Genomic DNA, 22,401 nt, shown 5'->3' with positions numbered 1-22,401 from the left:
TAAATCAAAAAGTTAACATAAGTATAACTAAATGCATTTGAAATTAAATTAAAAAAATGCTTTTCAGGAAAAGAATCTGGATTCCAATTAAAAAATTGCAGAAATAGCAGATCTACAAGCTCAAATCGCGTCGCACTGCAACACGTTTTGAGCTTGTAGATCGGCTATTTTAGCTACTTTTGTGTGACATAGAATGGCAAAGTACGGCATTAATTTATGAAAAAAGTGAAAATACTGAGATAAGAGCTTTTTGCCCGACAGTATATGCAATGTGTCCCTCTGTAGTGAGTGTGGTAATATAGTGGCCCTCTCCATCATCACAGTTACCCACTCCTGCAGTAGAGTGTGCTACAGTATTCTATTCTGTAATAAATCATAAACCACTCAGTCATGTAAAACAATACAGTTGCAACCACACTATGACACACTATGGATGTAGAACATCCATGACTATTGTTGATGATAACAAGCATTAAAACATGAATGTATTCACTGTGTATTGACTGTGCTTCACTCCACTATGTTTTATCCACAACACACTGGATGTAGAAAATACAGTATAGATGCCAATATAGTTTCTATTCTTCTGTGTTTAAAATCCTCTATTAAACTGTTGTTTGCTATTCATGAAAGCAGTGGATATAATAACTTAAATCAACACGGATTGTTACTCTTTTACTTGGACTGTATAATTGTCATTATATAATAATGACAGTGATTAACTGAATTAAATAGATTGGAAATGTGGGGGCGGCCATAGCTGAGTGGTTAGTGAGCCCGCCTAGGGAGCCAGAGGCCCTGGTTGCCCCTGGTACGATTCCAGGCCAGGCCAGCAAATGTGTCGATGAAATGAAATTTGTCCCTAAGCAAGACTCTTAACCCCTAATTGCTCACAGGCCTTCATTGGAAACAAGACTGCAAGGACTTTCATGAACGGACCTGTTAAAGGAATTATCCTTATCCTTATGTGCACACTCATCACAAGATCCCTTCTAACAACTGTGACTGGACTTATGGGTCAAAATCTATATAATGTATTTTCTTTGTTTTCAGTGATGGACAGATAGAAACACCAGGTAACAGATGTTACTGAAGGTCATTCCATTGGTGAGTCATGCGTCGTCTCAGAGCTGTTTGACAGATACACATTTACTTTATTAAGTGAACAAAACAGCATCTCCTCCTCAGGACTGAAACACACCATTTCACACAACCTTCTTTATATTAACAACAATCCATGTTTCAACTGAACCTAGAAATAAATGTCCAACATCTTTTTCTAATTGAGTCTTTGTTAGTTGATGTGGTTAATGTACACCATCTAGTGGACTCATTGTACAACTACACCACCTGATGTGTGATTTCTCTGCTGTAGTTTTAAACTGATTCATCATCTCAGAAGTGGACTGACCACTAGGTGAAGAACATGTTAATACAGACTGGATGTAGTAAATAAAGCACTTATTCCCAGTAGGCTATAGAGTTTACATTATTCTAAGTTGTTAAGGTTCTTTGTTAATAGTTATATTATAGTTCATTCACCTACAGTCACTGTATATGTGTGATAGTGTTTTATTATAGTTCATTCACCTACAGTCACTGTATATGTGTAATAGTGTTTTATTATAGTTCATTCACCTACAGTCACTGTATATGTAATAGTGTTTTATTATAGTTCATTCACCTACAGTCACTGTATGTGTGATAGTGTTTTATTATAGTTCATTCACCTACAGTCTCTGTATGTGTGTGATAGTGTTTTATTATAGTTCATTCACCTACAGTCACTGTATATGTGCAGTGTTTTATTATAGTTCATTCACCTACAGTCACTGTATATGTGATAGTGTTTTATTATAGTTGTACTAAATGCAGTTCTAAAGTTTAACTTTAGAACTGCCTCATGTAACACTTGTGATAATACAGTATGTGACCTGTAGAGAAGATTATGACACATTATCCAGATATGTATCCATTTCCTTTACATGTCTGCATATTGCTGTGGAAAATATAATAACAAAGACTGGTTGGAGTCATCTGGAGGAAGAGATACAATTTTTTTACAGGTCTTTGATGGAGATGTATTGATGTAAACTCTATTATTGTAAATAATTACAATAATAGAGGGCAGAGAGAACCATATATGGCCTCAAAGAGACTAGGATACCAGGGGCCTGTTTCACGAAACCTAGATAGCAGATTAACCCGGGATTTATCAACTATCCTGGATCAATTTATCTTGGTTTAGCAATGAATTGGTTTCATGAAAGCAGAGTTATGTAACCAGATTAACTTAGACAGTTATCCTGGATTGTTTTATCCATGACTCGGTTTCATGAAAGCAATGCTAAATTAGTTACCATGGAGATTTAGCTGGTCCAGAGCAGGCTAACAGCCAGGTTTAACTAATCCTATTGACTTTACTGTTCATTAAGCAGTCAATCTGATCACAAATCAATGTTTTTTTCCACACTTCTTAAGTGTTTCTGTTTACCTATTTGTATTAATTCAATTCAATTCAATCTTTATTTCAGACTCAGGGTCCATACAGCAAAACAGGATGACAATCACACAGTAAAAGCAATAAAATAATAAAAAGAAAAGAAAAAAAACACATAAAAAACAGTCCAACTACAGCTGTTCAAAGTCAATAGAGGCTGTTACGCCAATGTCTCCATATCGTGGAAGAGAACCGAGTAGAACTCTTGACAGGGTTAATTAAAATCTTAATAACATGATTGTCAGACTTTTCAAGACGACATATGAATTTGTACATTAAATTTCTTAACAGGGCTTGACAGTATTAGTCTGCATTAAAACACCATATAGGCACGCATTGCCATTAAAGGACTACTTAAGCCCTATATACTTCATTATACATCTAACTAAAATATATAGGCTGCACAACCTCATGTGAGTTTGTAGATCGGCTATTTTCGCTAATAAAAAACATTTTGAAGAATTAAAAAAATGCTATTTAACATTGTGACATTATTCATGTTTTACACTAATTATTTGTGAAGTCGGACTATGATAGACCATAGTTTACCGCTTATGGGTGATTTATTTTGCTAGGCCTAGGCCTATTTGTGGAATATATAACTGCATGCCACAATCTGCATGAGAATACGCGCAGGAATGTCTTTCAATGAGTCATTATACCAGTGAGAGTTGTGGATTAGCTCCTGTCAGATTATTTCCTGTAGAGTCGACTATATGGATTCTTTATTGATCTATCCTTTATTGGATTACCTTTGTTCGGATGGATTGATTTATGAACATGTGGAGACGCAAATGCGTGCGCCTATAAGTAGCCTACAATATTGAGCGTCACAGATATATCACTTGAATTTATTTTGGTCTACTGTGCATGTCAGAGTGATCTATTCAAATAGATTTATACAAAACTAGGCTAATTTTTCCTTTTATTTGTCAAATCATGCAATTCAATATAATATAGGAAACATAATAGCTTAATCTGAACCATTTAAACCCTCAATAAGTCAAACACACCACTGTACTACACTGTACTACGCATGTTACACCAATCTAGGTGTAACATGTAAGCTTGTAGATCGGCTATTTTTGGTGAATGTACCCCCAGAATAGGTTTGCTAGGGTTCAAGTGGTTAAGGAGAATCAAATAGGCCCACATCCTATTTATTTTGTATTTCTTGTAAAAATGAATACTTTACTAATGTTACTGTTACTGGTTGTTATATAACATATTAGTATTATTATGCTTACAGTATTGTTAAGAGCAGTGGTTTAATGTAGCCTATATTTTGGGTGTACATAAACATTCAGTTTATTCACTATTGCAAAGTATTCTCTGTTATATTACAGCAGCAGGATTTATTTTAGAAGCTTGCTTACTCCTATTAAAGCGCTTCTTCTCCATTTCTGGACCAATAAATCTGTGCTCGACCTCATGTTCTTTTAAAGAAATATGTGAACGCGCATTCATCCTGGCTTGACCATCCTGGCTCTACAAAGTCACTCCTTCTCAGCCTGGCTTGGCGTTAGTGGAACAGAATAAACCAGGCTGTACTGAGCAGACTTTGTCAAACCTGGATTTGTCTTACATCCAGGATGATTTAATTCTGCTTTCGTGAAACGGGCCCCAGGTCATCAATGAACCTAGCATTTGTCTAAATAACATACTATCCTAATCACATTCTGTACATGTGTGGTAAAGAAAATAATAATAATCTAAACAAAACAATAGAACAAGTGACCAAGATATGTCTGCAAAGTAACCGTGGTCAATCACTAGCATCCATCGAAAGAAAAGATGTCAAGAAGGAGTAATAGGGAAAGTGAACTGCAACGGGAGCAAGGATGGAGAGGTTCTGCCCTGGCCTCCATGCCTTCGGCCTTGCAGAGCCAAAAATAGCCGGTTTATTGTGTAAAAAATAATGATTTTTTTCCAATTACCCGAATTACCCTCAGTTAAAAATCGCTATAACGATAGAAAGCTATAAATGATTATTTTTTTCATTATTATCATTACAAACTAATAAATGAACCCTTGAGGTAAAAAAACCCAAAGTTGTCCTTTAAGCCGACTTGAGTTCAAATTGACCTTTTCCTGCGATTTCATTGGCCACTGTCTCCCCTTGGGGACTCCACACACTAACACCTTCTCCCCCGCTCATCAGAAACCATTTTCTTTTAGATATCAATTAGCACTTCAATCCCATTCAGACCTCACAGGTAGGCTATGTTTCATTTAGCTTAGGCCTACAGGCAGAATAATGTAATCTAATATAGGCTATAACTGGGAACGTGTGTCTGAGAGGAAAATATTCCCAGAAACCTGGCCAGTGGCTATACCCACGCCATTAAATACCAGCAGTTCAGTCGCTTTTACGCTGTAAAAAATAATTCACTGTAGCGACAGAGTAAATGTTTCCTTACATAGATTAACATTTATACCTGCTGTCTGCAGCCAGCATCTGTCTCAATGTGTACATTATATCTATCTCATTGAAGAGCATAAACACTAAACAGCTGATCTACACATTAAAAATGTGTTTGTCAAGGCCTTCTCCGCAACTTTTGGACTTTGACAATGTTCCTCAACTTGGACTTTTATTTCCTTGGTTTAGGTTTTAGTTTTGTTTTCCTGATTTACTTTTACTTCTGTAACTGTGTTTTGTATGTTCAACCTCTGTGTGTAGGTCTGAGTTCTGTTAGTCTGTTAATTCCACAAGTGTTTGTTGAGCATCTTATTTTGTAGTTATGTTTGTTTTTACCTGTTACCGGTGTTGTCTCATCCCACTGATTATTGGTTCTTGTTCACCTGTGTTCTGTTAGTCTCGTCCAATCCTGTGTTGATTGTACTTTGAGTTCACCTGTTTTTATATTATAGTGCTGTGTCTACTTAAACTCTCCTGTGTAATTAGTTCCAGCCTGCTCGTCCTGCATTTGGGTCCTACTTCACACTCATATCCTGGCAGTGTTGTGAGCTTATAGATCAGCTCTTTTCCATGCATTGTGACATCGTCATAATATGACGATTGACAAAGTATAAATCAGGCTTAAGACACATTAAACAGTCACTTATTGTGTGTGTGTGTGTGTGTGTGTGTGTGTGTGTGTGTGTGTGTGTGTGTGCTCTTCCTCCCAAACAGAGGTTGTCAACAGGTCCTGACCTCCTGATTGGCTGGATGTTTCGTCTATAGTCACCTCCAGACCCGCCCACAGTACTGTCTCCACCTATCACATGTGTCATGTGCTTTGTGCTCATGAATATGTAAGCAGGTATGTGATGTCTCACAGCTACACTGTTAATGTCACACTGGCTTAAAGAGTCTTCTAATGTAGGCTACATTAAATCATACACTTATTCATACATCATACAATCATACATTCGCTCCATTATGAGCCAATGGAGAGGGAGAGACTCAATCTTCTTGTATGACATCACTTCATTGTGTTCATGAATACATTGATTCCTGATGACTTTGAACTCATCAACATTCACACCTTTGTATTTATCTGAAGCAGACAGGGGTCATCAATGTGTCCGTGGGAAGACTCGTCCATGTCTTTTTTAATCATAAAAATAATGAAACATTTATTTTGATTCATTATAATGTTCTTATTTTGTTCAGGTAATGTGTGATGAAAGCACTGACTGTACTGATAAGAGTCAATTAGTCTCATGTTTTCTTCAGAATAGAGAGGCCACAGATTTAATTAATGCAGACATATTCACAAACCGGCATGGTGATGACCCCTGAAGAGATGTTTAGTCTCTCTTCTTATTCTATTGCTTTTTATTCTACTTTAACAGTTTATTTTGGGAGTTCTAGTAAAGTATTAAATGAAATAAACCATTAATCAGTGAATTACTTAAACCCTCCTCTCATCTTATCATATCATCTCCATCCATCTGCATTCTGAGAGGATTTGAGTTCCTGCATCGTGTGTGTGTGTGTGCGTGTGCGTGTGCGTGTGCGTGTGTGTGTGTGTGTGTGTGTGTGTTAGAACAATGTACTGCAGCTGTCAATACGATCTCTATGAGAGGCATCGTAAAATACCGTAATTTCACTGGTTGACTACTGAGGCTGTAGCATTTTTATTTTGTAATATACTCCATCAGTGTGTCAAAAGTTCTATTATCTGAAATCTAAAGTTCAAGTGGTCGCAATATACATCACAGACACATCCCTTGAGGTTTTCAATACCCAGATCTCATGTATAATTTTATAGGCTATATATTTTGGACAATTATCTAAACAACTTCTTGCAATACTATTTGTATATTAATACTAACCTGGAGAATTCACTAAGTAGTTGAAAATGTCAGGATATGTCACTCCTCCATTTAGTTGGGTTATTTCCCCAACTTACATTCAGGCAAGTTAATACAACGGTTTAAACATTTTCATGTAACGTCGGAGCTCTGCGGTAGGTAGAAAATTTATATAATCCTATGACATGTTCAAAATATAGACATGATCAAAGTCAGTCAGGATTGGTATGAGAATTCTCCTCTTCAAGGTCGGCGCTCGGCGCTCGTAAAGTGATTTCACTGAAATGCGACTACTTGTCAGTCTGCCGTCTGCCCTCTGCTGTGTTAACATTATGGATAACCCATTTAAGTGACAAATTAAATGTGAAACACAAACTATTGAGAAAACAATATAAGATATGCTGATAAAGACACTCTATACATTTGGAAACATATTTTTATTCAACTCTAATACTCTATATCGTCTCCAGTTCATGTAGGATCATTTTAAAAGTAGGCTAACTCTCATATTAATCTCATAGAGAATGCATTGACAGCTGCAGTACATCGTTCTAACGGACTTTGCGTGGGTGCACTGTCTCAATTGTGGGCGTGAAATTTGTAGTTCCTGTGTGTCTCTATACCTCATTGGCCTCTCAGGGTCATCACGGCCGCCATATTTTGTGGGGAAAGCCACGCCTCCTAATGATGTATGTCTATTAAAGCAGGAGGTCTCTCCAGTATTAAAATCATCGTAACTCGCAGAATTCTCAACCAATTTTCATGTGGTTTGATTTGTTATAAATGTCAGACATGTTGTATGATACAGGATAAGTGGTTAAATACAAAATGTGGGTTTTCATACCAGAACAATCTTAATCAAAATAACAGTAATGGTTATAAAACAAAAGAGTTTAGTCTCAGGGACTTATTTTCTATACAACTCAGACATAATTAGCAATTTCTTGCAGTTATAGCAGCTTCCTTACATACTGTAGTATGGAGGTGGGGTTGACGTGCAGCCCAGTGGCCAATAAGGCGTTTACCTACTTATGTCTATGGTGCATTCCCACATAGACATAAAAAGGTAGGCGCCACATTGGATTCTAGGGCTGTATGTCCGCCATATTGGGCGCCATATTGCTATCAGTGCCATTAGAATATGGAACAGAGACTGTCAATGTTTTTTGGTCCAAAAATTTAACAATAATTACCACAATTAAATAAATAAAATTGACAATGATATAAACAAAAATACATAATATAATTCTGGTATTTATTATTACATTTGTGGTCCAAAAAAACTCCATAGATGGCTGTTTTCTGACCTGAATAGAATAACATTATGAGGGTGTTGGATTTAAACAGAAAAGGCTATTTCTGTGATGTGGTATATCTGCATATTTCATGTTATTGTCTATTTCAGTAACTAGAGATATAAATGTTTTGTGACTATTACTGTTCAGAGAAAGTGTTTTGGTATGAAAATATGCATTTTAAATGTAACCAAAATGATGGATCCATAACTCCATGTCTTGCATTTGTTACAAACTTAACTAATTGATTAGCTGAACATTCAGTGAGTTATGATTTTAATAGTAGAGAGACTGCCTGCTTCAATAGACATACATGCATTAGAAGGCTCGGCTCCTCCTTCCCAACATGGCGGCCATGGTGACACATCGCTCCAATGAACTGTAGCGGCCAATGAGGTATCTACGTTTTTATAAATGTGCATTCCCACATCGGATCCAATGAGCTGTAACATCACAACATGGCCACACACTACATCTCCCAGAATGCCTCACCACTCTCATATCACAGGTGTAGATGCTTAAGAGAACACATGACTAGAAGGAGCTTGACAAACCCAACATTCAGGAAAGGACATTGATGAACAAGAGCAGCTCAAATGTATGTAGAGAACACTCCTTTAAAGTTAAAAAACGAAAACAAGTATTTTTTTTTATAAAACATTTTTGGAAGTGTGTTCTAATTATTATTATTGTTAATTATTCTATTATAGCTAGACAACATCATTATCCATTGCCTTCATTATAGGAAATTTAATGAGTGAATTTTTACTTTTTTATTATAGAAAACGAGATATATTGAAAGATGAAACGCTGGCCCTAACCCAACATAATATTTTAAAAAGTGTTTACATGGATATGAATGCATTACAAGTCAGCTATGAGGTGGGAGAAAAAAAATAATGAAAAAAAAAAAGTTTTGAGTATTTTGGGCTGATTTAAATCCCAGGTCAAATTTGACCCGCTAACACCACAAGTGGATGCAGTTTTCTAACACAATTCAAGGGTTAACCAGTTAAACCCTATACTTAGTTGACTGCAGTCCCCCATGGATCTACGACCAAATCTCTTTGCTGAAAATAGCTGATCTACAAGCTCATAACACATTCCAATGTGACTCGTTGTGAGATTGTAGATTGTGTTTTTTGCAGAATGTTGGTCTTTTATAACATGACCAGAATAGGGACTGGGGTTCATGTGGTTAAAATGTCTTTATGTGTTGAACACCAGTTGCTCCATGTGGGTTTGGGAGTCAGACTCATTAGTGTGAAGTCCTGAAATAGTTCAGTCGTATCTAATTAATCTAATTGTCTTTTAATACAGGGACGGGTCCCTAACGATTTAAAAAAAGCAAGGGTGACCCCTCTGTACAAAAAAGGAAACAAATTAGACCCTGGCAACTACCGCCCTATTTCTATTCTTAGCTCCATCTCGAAAGTCATGGAAAAAATTGTCTATGAACAGGTCGATAAGTATCTTGCCGAGAAAAATCTAATCTACAAATTCCAATCAGGTTTCAGAACAAACCACTCCACTGACACATGCCTTCTCTATTTGAACAACTCTATCAAACAAGATGTCGACAAGGGCAAATATTGCGGCATGGTCATGCTGGACCTCCAGAAGGCCTTTGACACCGTTAATCACCCAATCATGATCAATAAGCTCAAAGCATAGGTTTTGATGATACGTCAGTGAACTGGATGAGATCCTACCTGGAAGGGAGGGAGCAAATGGTGGAAGTAAACGGCACCCAGTCCCCCCCCCCTCCCTGTGACTTGTGGTGTTCCTCAAGGAAGTATACTAGGACCTTTACTGTTCCTGATATATGTGAATGATATGTCTTCAGCCTGCGACTGCAAACTGTTCCTGTTCGCAGATGACTCGGCCCTGCTAGTCTCGGACAGGGACAGGCTGCAGGTTGAGAAAACTCTCAGCTCTGAACTCAACAAGATCTGCATCTGGCTCTCTGACAACAAACTTTCATTACACCTGGGTAAAACTGAATCCATCCTCTTTGGGTCCAGTCCTAACCTTAGCAAGGCAGAGAGTTTCACGATCGAAGTGGGTGATGATGTCATCAAAAGAAAGGATGAAATTACCTTTTAAGGTACATTTATTTATAAATTTTAAGCATTGTATGCATGGTAGTAAGCTGCAGAACAGATAACAACGGACGCGTTTCGGCGTTAAGCCTTCATCAGCGTTGTGTGCTGTGGGCACAGGAAGTGTCCAATTTATAGGGTCCGGGTAAGACAACTCCCCCTGTCCATGTAGAGATCATCAACTTCCAACCAATTTGTACACAAAAAGCGCAGTCATAATCCAAATACATAAACACCACATCAATTAGTCATTATGGTCATCACACAAAAATACACATAAAGTCCTTGCAGTCTTCAAATACAAATAAAATTAATCTGAGTCTGTTCCAATAAAGGGGTCCAGGTAAAGGCAAAATAATGCACAAACAGCCCTGTGAGTCCTCACAAAAGGGGGTTAAGGTACTCCTGTATACATTTAGCAAACAGAAAAAAGAGAAAAGAGAAAGAAAGCAGTGCTTAAAGTCAATATGGTAGTACTGCATGTGTCTATCCCTTATCCAGTCCTTTTGTTATAAGAAGAAAAATAGTACTTCCACTAAGTCAAGGCAACCTTTTAAGAGAGGGGTGGATTTAAATTGAGTTTTCATTGAGAAGAGAGGCTCGACTTGCCCTTTTAATAGTAAAACACTAAAAAGGCCTAATATTATGTTTTCTAGTTGGGGTATGTGTCTTAACCTGTCTTCCTATCAAAGAGTGAGCCTGAATGGAGCTACTTTTGCACGTTATTTTGTTCTTTACAGCTTGCATTGGTTGTTTCTATATACATTTTTTTGTCGTAATACTATTTAGTGGAAGTACTATTTTTCTTCTTATAACAAAAGGACTGGATAAGAAGAGGGTGGGGGGTAAGTGGGAAGGAGATCAAAACAAGAGAGCAACAGAAGGCCAGACAAGTTATCTACATATTTACAAATTACCTGAGATAATAAAAACTAAAAACAAAACTAAACTAAGGTGCCTGAGCATAGCAGCAATGTATTGTATACTGTGCATGTTATACTTATACTGTGCATGATAGACAATGGACGTTAAGGTGCTTAGAGGATTGTATACAGGGCTGGTTTAGTAGCATTATGGAGGTTATTTAAATGATTGTATATAGGGCTGGTTTAGTAGCATTATGCTGGGGTGGTTATTGAAATGATTGTATATAGGGCTGGTTTTGTAGCATTATGCTGGGGAGGTTATTTAAATGATGGTATATAGGGCTGGTTTAGTAGCATTATGCTGGGGAGGTTATTGAAATGATTGTATATAGGGCTGGTTTAGTAGCATTATGGAGGTTATTGAATTGATTGTATATAGGGCTGGTTTAGTAGCATTATGCTGGGGAGGTTATTGAAATGATTTTAAAGGGCTGGTTTAGTAGCATTATGGAGGTTATTTAAACCATTGTATATAGATCTCGTGTGAGCTTGTAGATCGGCTATTTTGGTTTGATTATTATTTCCAAAACGGTCTCAAACTAATTTAGATTTTATAGGACTTCTGAGAGTATTTTGGATATGTATTACTTTCACTCCACTACATTTCAAAAACAAATGTAGTTTTGACTTCACTACATTTCTAGGGAGGAAAAAAGTGCATTATGAATTAACCACTTAAGCCCTGTTTCAAATAATAAAAAGTTTTACTAATTAATAGCAGCATATTTTATTGTCTCCTTTTTTAATATGAATAAGAACTTTAATGTCAACGTAACTGTTCCAGCCTGGGAGGCTGGGTGGATGGTGCGTGCTAAAAGTTTGCTAAAAAACAGACATTGGTGGTTATGTAGGAATGTAGGTACCAAAGGCACTCAAGTCTAATTGTGATGGACACAAAAGAATAGCTACAACATGTGGCAAGTAATTAGCCTATGTGTTATTTAGTCCGGACTTGTCCTTTAAGTGAGTGTCACCTAGTCTTGCCTGGTCTTGTTTTGATTCAGTACACAGTACAGTGGTGAGATGCTTATACAGTACAAACTGATGAGGCAGGTGTCCACAAGACATCCTAAATTGTCTTGATGATCTACAACATGATTAAATATTCTTTATTCCACAAAAAGTATTAGACCTTAGATTACTGTCACCATCCGTCAGTATCAGCAACAGGAACATTTTTTCCAGTACTTTATACTTCTACTCCACTACATCTAGTAGGCAAATATTATACTTTTTAGTTGGAGTTAACTCTCTACAGATTCATTCATGGAAACCCCCCTTCCCTCATGTAACCTCTGAAACTGTGCTGCATTGATGCCTGTATACAGCCAGGTTTTCTTCACAATATGTAGGACACTGATTTAATTAATGCAGAATTACTATCATTTAAAATGTGTATCACATTGGCACAGACACTATGGCACATTAGGAGTCCACTGGTAGCCCTAGGTCTGTGTATCTGGTTATTGACCGCTCATTATTATTGTCTGTGGCAAATATAACATTTGACAAAAATGTCCATCACAAGCCGGCATGGTGATGAACCCTGTAGAGTGTGTTACAGTATGTTCTGTAATAAATCATAAACCACTCAGTCATGTAAAACAATACAATAGCAACAACAGAATCACACTGTGACACACTATGTAGATTAGAACATCCATGACTGTTGCATTTGCAGCGAATACATCCATGTTCATAACACACGTTAAAACATGAATGTATTCACCGTGTCTTGACTGTTTGACTCCACTATGTTTTATCCACAACACACTGGATGTAGAAAATACAGCACATATTAACAATACAGAGTTTCTATTGTTTTAAGTGTTTAAAATCCTCTATTAAACTGTTGTTTGCTATTCATGACAGCAGTGGATATATGAACTTAAATCAATACGGATCGTCTGGAGTCACCTACTCTTATACTTGGACTGTATAATTGTCATTATATAATAATGACATAGATTCAGGGAATTAAATAGATTGGATATGTGCACACTCATCACTAGATCACTTCTAACAACTGTGTGAGACTTATGGCTTAAAATCTATATTATTTATTTTCTTTGTTTTCAGAAACACCAGGTAACAACAGATGTTACTGAAGGTCATTCCATTGGTGAGTCATATAAGAAGTGTCAGAGCTGTTTGACAGATACACATTTAGTTCATTAAGTGAACAAAACAGCCTCACCTCCCCAGGACTGAAACACACCATTTCACACAACCTTCTTTATATTAACAACAATCCATATTTCAACTGAACCTAAAAATACATGTCCAACACAGTTTTATCTTTTTCTAATTGAGTCTTTGTTAGTTGATGTGGTTAATGTGCACCATCTAGTGGACTCATTGTAAAACTAGTTTTTAAGAAGATTTTGGCATATGCCAATGTTATCTTATTAGACTGATACATTCTTGGTTTACCTATGATCCTAGATTACTATTTCTATGCATTTGATGTATAACCTCGTGTTTACTTTGCTTTCTGTAAATCGCTCTGGATTAAGAATATCTGCTAAATGCCTAAATTGTAACATTGTTAACAAACATCCTAATAAGAACCATTAATTAACAGTTAATATGATACTTATAAGTCCTTAATTATATAGTTCGATTGATTGATTGATTGAATATTTTATTAGGCAAAGAATGTAAAACAGCAAAGTTAGATTTAAAATACTTTGTCTAAAAGGTCCGTTCAAAAATGAGGTTTCCAATGAGGTCCTTAGTATTCAATTCATGGTCAATATATATTATTAACCTTAAAATAGGCTATATAATCGTTTATAATATCATTGTTAATACACTTATTGTTACATTATTGGACCCTAATAAGCATTAATTAACAGCTAACAAGGCACTTATAACATCCTTATGTATCGTATCATTTTGTTAATATATATATATATATATATATATATAAGTGTTTAAAATAGCATTGTTAAAACATTTATTGTTATATTATAAGACCATAATAAACATTAAATAATAGTTAATAAGGAGCTTATAAGTCCTTAAAAGATGCTTATTGACCTTATTATGTGTTAAGAAGGCTATATAATTCTTAATATTATCATTGCAAACATGTTTATTGTTAGATTATAAGACATTTATAAGCGGTTATAAGACACGTGTTAACAGTTGACTGTTTCACTTTCAAACCCGTTGGGGGGCATTTTAACGTCTAATCTGGCAGTGGTGGAAAGTAACTACATTTACTTAAGTACTGTATTCAAGTACAGTTTTGAGGTATTTGTACTTTACTTGAGTATTTCCAATTTCCAATACTTTTACTTCTACTCCACCACATTCTGGATCCAAATATTGTACTTTTACTCCACTACAATTATTTGAAACTTTAGTTACTAGTTCCTTTGTAGATTTTGATTATTATTACAAAACATACATTAACCACTTCAGCCCTAAATACATTTCGGCCATTTGAAAATAGCAGATCTACAAGCTCAAAATATAATTAATACTTTTACTTTTGGTACATTTTGATGCCAATACTTTTGTACTTTTACTCAAGTATATTTTGAATTCCGGACTTTTACTTGTGACAAAGTACTTTTATATTGCAGTATTGATACTTTTACTTCAGTAAATATATTGAGTACTTTTTCCACCACTGTACTCTGGCTTGTGTGTGCATCCCAGGCTGTTTGATGTTTGATTATAATATTTAGATATTTAATGTATTTTATCAGACATAATATTATCAGCTCTTCCTATATAAAGCCATTGTATACTTCAAACTCCATTTTAACCATGATAGATTCATTGAAACACACTGAGGTTCTGGTGACTGATGTCGTCTTAAATTAAAACATGTATAAGAACAATAATGCAAAAGTAATTGAAAAACATGGCCCCTCACGCATTAGAAAGACAATATAAGTCAGTCAGGATGGATATGTATTTTGAAGGAGTCTAACATGGTTAAAATGAGTTACAATGGGTTTATATAGTAATGCTCTTGGCCCCGCTGGTGCCCACTGTTTTCATCTGCCCAGTGGTGCCCAGTATTCCAGGGGGGAAAAAGTGGTGCCCAGAAATACCTGGTGCCCACTGTTCCGGTTACCTTTTAAATGTATGTAATGTGTGTACATTCATTGAGATCACATTGAGATCATTTCTAACAATTATGTCTGGTCTCTTTATAATGATCAGTGGTGGGAAATAACTAAGTACATTTACTAATTACTAATTAATTACTAAAGTAAAATGTTGAGGTATTTGTACTTTATTTGAGTATTTCCAATTTCCAATACTTTTACTTCTACTCCACTACATCTCGGATCCAAATATTGTACTTTTACTCCACTACAATTATTTGAAAACTTTAGTTAGTTGGTTACTTGTAGATTTTGATTATTATTACAAAACATACATTAACCACTTCAGCCCAATATACATTTCAGCCATTTGAAAATAGCAGATCTACAAGCTCACAATGCGTCTTTTCAAAAGATTCTTATACATTTTATACATTTGAAAACTTGTGAAACGGGACATTCTGCATAATGAGTACTTTCTACTTTTGGTACTTTAAGTAAATTTTGATACCAATACTTTTGTACTTTTACTCAAGTAAATTTTGAATTCCGGACTTTTACTTGTAACAGAGTATTTAGTGCAGTATTGATACTTTTACTTCAGTAAATATATTGAGTACTTTTTCCACCACTGTACTCTGGCTTGTGTGTGCATCCCAGGCTGTTTGATGTTTGATTATAATATTTAGATATTTAATGTATTTTATCAGACATAATATTATCAGCTCTTCCTATATAAAGCCATTGTATACTTCAAACTCCATTTTAACCATGATAGATTCATTGAAACACACTGAGGTTCTGGTGACTGATGTCGTCTTAAATTAAAACATGTATAAGAACAATAATGCAAAAGTAATTGAAAAACATGGCCCCTCACGCATTAGAAAGACAATATAAGTCAGTCAGGATGGATATGTATTTTGAAGGAGTCTAACATGGTTAAAATGAGTTACAATGGGTTTATATAGTAATGCTCTTGGCCCCGCTGGTGCCCACTGTTTTCATCTGCCCAGTGGTGCCCAGTATTCCAGGGGGGAAAAAGTGGTGCCCAGAAATACCTGGTGCCCACTGTTCCGGTTACCTTTTAAATGTATGTAATGTGTGTACATTCATTGAGATCACATTGAGATCATTTCTAACAATTATGTCTGGTCTCTTTATAATGATCAGTGGTGGGAAATAACTAAGTACATTTACTAATTACTAATTAATTACTAAAGTAAAATGTTGAGGTATTTGTACTTTATTTGAGTATTTCCAATTTCCAATACTTTTACTTCTACTCCACTACATCTCGGATCCAAATATTGTACTTTTACTCCACTACAATTATTTGAAAACTTTAGTTAGTTGGTTACTTGTAGATTTTGATTATTATTACAAAACATACATTAACCACTTCAGCCCAATATACATTTCAGCCATTTGAAAATAGCAGATCTACAAGCTCACAATGCGTCTTTTCAAAAGATTCTTATACATTTTATACATTTGAAAACTTGTGAAACGGGACATTCTGCATAATGAGTACTTTCTACTTTTGGTACTTTAAGTAAATTTTGATACCAATACTTTTGTACTTTTACTCAAGTAAATTTTGAATTCCGGACTTTTACTTGTAACAGAGTATTTAGTGCAGTATTGATACTTTTACTTAAATAGAACATGTGAATACTTTTTCCACCACTGATAATGATTTATTGTCTTTGCTTTCAGTGATGTCCAGATAGAGACACCAGATAACAACAGATGGTACTGAACGTCATTCCATTGGTGAGTCATAAATTAAGTCTCAGAGCTGTCTGTTTGGCAGATACACATTTCCTTTAAGAAGTAAAAACACCATTTCACCCAGCCTACTTCAACTACAATCCATAATAATTTACAACAGTTATAAACTCACTCAGATTCAGTCAGCAGCTTGTTGATGTCACAGTTATTATGCTGCATTGGTCAGAACTCTCCACAAAACAGGTTTCTAATTATAAACTATTAAAACTATTATAAATCTGCTTACCAATAGGCTCTATGTGCAGCAGCCATATTGGAAATACATTGGGCCTCTTCCTTACTTGAAGAGGCCCAATGATCTAATCAAGGTTCGGTTCCATTCTGGTCAAACAGAGTCAGGGTGCTGATATTGTGCATGTTGGCTCACTCTGCTACACCAGTGGGTCTCAAAGTGTAGTCCAGGGACCCTCCATGGTTCCTTTAGGAGGTTCCAAATGGTCCCTTACGGGTGTGTAACTCTGAGAGTGTACAAATTGTTCCATTTGTACACTCTCACAGTTATGGGGGTCGTTGGAATTAAAAAGTTTCAGAACCACTGTGCTACACTAAATGGAATAGAGCCTTCATTAGTGTCATTGTTAAGACCTGTGAAAGTAAGGAAAGGGCCTGATGGAGCTGTTTTTTCCTTATCACCCACACAAAGTAGCCTACCATAAAGGCGACAAAGAAAATTCAGACTCGGAGACAAGCAGCCATTGGATGTAGTGAAATATCTTGTATTAACAGACAGAGAGATATGGAAGGTTACAGTATCACAGGTGTTAACGCATCATCGGTCGTCGTCTCTCTCACGTTGAACAGAGAAAGCACTGGACTTTAACAGCGTCCGTTAACATAAACATATGACATCATTGAAGATACATCGAGCGTCCAGCCGTCGGAGGTGTAATCCTGCCATTGGTGGAGAGTGATGATTACGTCGTCGTCAGATGAAGATGAGGATGGTAGATGATGAAGATGATGATGATGGTGTGACAGTTTATCTTTGGACAAACAGCGTCCACATGTCTGGCTCAACACGTTGACCTCGGCTCTGACCGGTCACTGGTCAGTGGTGACTTCGTGAGACTGAAAGAAAGGTTATGCATTGGAGAAGACCACCGAGATAGTGTTCTCAAAACAACAGATAGCCACAGACAGCCTGTAGCTAGTTTGACCTTGCATAGACAGAGAGAGAATAGGAGAGTACAGAAGCACATTTAACATGACTGAATTAGGCAAATATGACCATTATATCAATTTGACATTTAAAGCAGGTTTAGGACACTAGACAAATTATGGTCAATCAAGATTAACTCTATCAGGGCCCAATTTGTTTCCAATATGGCTGCTGTCTGTGCATAGATAGAGCCTATTCTCCACTCCTCTCCTGGCTCCTCAGTTCTCACAGTTTTCTCCCAGTGCCTTCAGCTAGTGGCTTGGCCTAATGAACTGCTTCTTCTGCTGTTTATATGGCCACCTGGCAGACTTGCCAGGGCTGTTTGTGTATTACTGCCTCCTATTATTTAGCAGTACTGCTCACAGTAGCAAAATGGCATTAATGCTGGTCCAGTCAGAACACACACACACACACACACACACACACACACACACACACACACACACACACACACACACACACACATATGTATATGTATATGTATATGTATATGTATATGTATATGTATATGTATATATACATATACATATACATATATATATATATATATATATATATATATATATATATATATATATATGCACATGTATTTAATCGGTGGCTTTGGAGAGAACATCGGTGGCTATAACCACGGAAGCCACGCCCTAGCTCCGCCCCTGTTTCTTAACATTGCTGTATGTGTAAAATACTTATATTACAGACTGGTTGGAGTCTATCTAATATATATATAGTATATAAAACTATATGACTGCATGAATATATAGTATTACACTATATGTAATTCCCTCTTAGCAATGATGGCAGCAGCACGTTATTAAAAGTTACTGGTAGGATTAATTATATCCAGACTGTGAGAAATGTGACAAAAACATACACGAAATATAATAAATCACTGATCAAACAATAAACAAACCATACACATTAATACAATCTGCAACCAAACCAGACAACCTACAACATCTACAACAATAATTCACAATTTCCGTTAGCACTTAGCTACTGAGCTTACAACATGGGTTAACAACACAACACTACATCTTAAAGTAAATCTCTTATAAAAAAAACAACCCAAAAAATATCAACAAACCGTACCTTATTGGCTGCATGCATATAAGAGAGGAATTTTGGGGGACTTTCTCATCATCTTGGTATCTTATGAACTCTTATGCAAATCAACAACAGTGAAACTAGCGTGGCAAATCCGCGTCCCTATAAAACCTCCCCGGAAACACTGATTCACCAACAACTAGTTCCGCCCCATTGTATTAGCTTCGGTAGGTAGGAACCAAAAACTTCAATGTACCAAACAGACACAGAGGCAGTTATACCATATGATATGACTGTATGAATATATAGTATTACACTGTATAATATGACTGTATGAATATATCATAGAATAGATGAAGAGGTTAAATTGTATTTAGGGTTATTATATATAAACTCAACTCTATGAAAGTATGATCAATCCTCAAGGTTGAAAACAAGACTCCAGTCTTGTTCCAGAAGTATAATTGAACATTTTCCCACTCAGTTAGAATAGAATTGTAGAATAGAATAGGGTAGCACTTTACAATAATGACCCGTTATAAAGCATTTATAAACGTTTATAAACAGTTTGTAGACTATTAACAAATCATTAACAACCTGTTTGTTGACATGTGTAAATGATTACTAAAACCTTTATAACTATGGTTACAAATCATTTATAAGGTATTAATAGGTAGTAAACTATTCATTAATAAGCCATTTATATACATCAGTAAATGATTATTAAATCATTTGTAATGACCCATTATAAAGCATTTATAAACGTTTATAAGCAGTTTGTAGACTATTAACAAATCATTAACAACCTGTTTGTTGACATTTGTAGATGATTACTAAAACCTGTATAACTACGGTTACAAATCATTTATAAGGTATTTAAGTAGTAAAACTATTCATGAATAAGCCATGTATAATACATCTGTAAATGATTATTAAATCATTTGTAACTGATGTTATATAATATATCCAAGTTATTTGTAGATAAAGAACTAATCATAGACAAACTATTTATATACATTGGTTAATGATTAATAAATAATTTATAATAACGTAGAATATTTAATAATCATTTAATCATTATTTAAAACACATTAAAACATTATTTATACTCGAGTTTGTTCATCATTAAATAATGTCATTTAAATTGTAGGAAATCATTTGTAAATGATTTATAAAGTGGTATAAATTTAGTTTTTTCGTGGTTGTAGGACATCTCTTTAAACATATATCAAGACTTCATAAATCATGTGTTAAATCTTTGTTCTAGCCCAAGGCATGAACAACAAACCATTTCTATGCAATTATTACATATTTTCTAAATGTACAAATTAAATATTACAAAATTATCTGCAGATCATTATTTCCACATGATCAATTTTCCTTGTCTGTAATTTGGGAAATGTGTTTGTTCATGTTTAACATATACTTTTTAAAACATCCCTAAAATATCTATAAATCCTTAGTATATGTTATTATGTGCCCTATAGTAAAGTGAAGACAGTTCATCATTTACAACTGTCTGTTAATGTGTTTGTTCATGTTTAACATATGCTTTGTAAAACATTCCTAAAATATCTATAAATCCTTAGTACATGTTATTATGTGCCCTATAGTAAAGTGAAGACAGTTCATCATTTACAACTGTCTGTTAATGTGTTTGTTCATGTTTAACATATGCTTTGTAAAACATTCCTAAAATATCTATAAATCCTTATTACATGTTATTATGTGCCCTATAGTAAAGTGAAGACAGTTCATCATTTACAACTGTCTGTTAATGTGACTTTGTCCTTACCTGTTGCAAACTACCTGGATTTCATGAATGCAGACACCAAACAATTACTAGAATTATCTTTCATGTTTGATAAATGATTCGTAAGGCATTCGTAAAGAGTATGTAGACCATTTGCAAACGTTATCATGGGCCTCGTTGTAAAGTGAAGACTATGCATTATTATTTCATGTTTAACAATGATTAGTAAAACATGTGACATCAAAAAGTGCCAGAAGTAACATTATAGAGTATAAAAGTATAAAACAATTTATTAAGATATAACATGTAGCAACTCTTGGACACAGCACACACACTGACATTTAAACAAAGAAATTCATCACAACAGAATCACAGAGTAGCAGCTTGGAGCCTCTGCAGTCACCACCTCCCAGTGCAAGTTAGCTTTAGCTGCTAAGCTAAACTGCTAAGCATGGAGGACATTACTAGCCTACACATCAAAACAAACATTGTGGATACAAACGGCCACCATCAAAATACCCCCTGGTCATAATGCTAGATTAGCCATTTTATGTTACCTCGATCACCTGCAACAAGACAGTTAAAACACATAAAACATGAATAAGACATATTTCTGTCCAGTCTGCAACTGCATCACTGTTCACTTCCTCCCTAGTAGGCTACTGCAGGTGAAATTCAGGTAATCAGTGTGTTGCCAGATTTTGCAAAAGAAACAAGCGGCCAGGTCTATGAAAACAAGCCCAAAAGAAGCAACTAGGCTCAGGCCCATGATAACGTCTGCAAATGCTTTACATACTCTTTACGAATGTCTTACGCATCATTTGCTAAACATGAAAAAAAAACTCCCTAAAAAACAAAATGTATACCACTATATGAATCATTTCCATATGATTTCCTACACATTAAATTACATTATTTGATGATGAACAAAATCGAGTATAAATAATGTTTTAATGTGTTTTAAATAATGTTTAAATGATTCTTAAATGTTCTACACTGTGATTATAAATGATTTCATAATCATTAACCAATGTATATAAATAGTTTGTCTATAATTAGTTCTCTATCCACAAATAGCTTGTATATATTATATAGCATCAGTTACAAATCATTTAATAATCATTTACAAATGTATATAAATGGCTTATTCATGAATAGTTCACTACTTACTAATATTTTATAAATGATTTGTAACCGTAGTTATAAAGGTTTTAGTAATCATTTACAAATGTCAACAAACAGGTTGTTAATGATTTGTTAATAGTCTACAAACTGCTTATAAACGTTTGTAAATGCTTTATAACGGGTCATTATTGTAAAGTGCTACCTAGAAGGGTCCACACTCCTTGGGGTGTTTTTTTTTGTCACATTATGTATATTATTATATGTATTATGTATATTAAAATATATATATATATATATATATATATATATATATATATATATATATATATATATATATAGGTGGAATTCATCTTCTGATTTTTACCTTTAC

At 35.2% G+C, this 22,401-nt stretch overlaps 1 protein-coding gene across 1 annotated transcript in view; it reads left to right on the top strand.

Annotated features, from left to right (window-relative positions):
• The window catches only part of LOC308080965 (uncharacterized protein), a 168,420-nt gene that overhangs the window by 41,720 nt on the left and 104,299 nt on the right, over window positions 1–22,401 (top strand). Inside the window, exons 7-8 of the mRNA XM_080423105.1 lie at window positions 1,054–1,107; window positions 5,637–5,766. The gene's annotated coding sequence lies outside the window, so the exon portion shown is untranslated. The remainder of the gene's footprint in view (window positions 1–1,053; window positions 1,108–5,636; window positions 5,767–22,401) is intronic.

This window comes from Gymnoscopelus braueri (genome assembly GCF_963280865.1).
Source record: "Gymnoscopelus braueri genome assembly, chromosome: 24".
Taxonomy (NCBI): domain Eukaryota; kingdom Metazoa; phylum Chordata; class Actinopteri; order Myctophiformes; family Myctophidae; genus Gymnoscopelus; species Gymnoscopelus braueri.
This window is presented reverse-complemented; position numbering and strand designations above follow the sequence as displayed.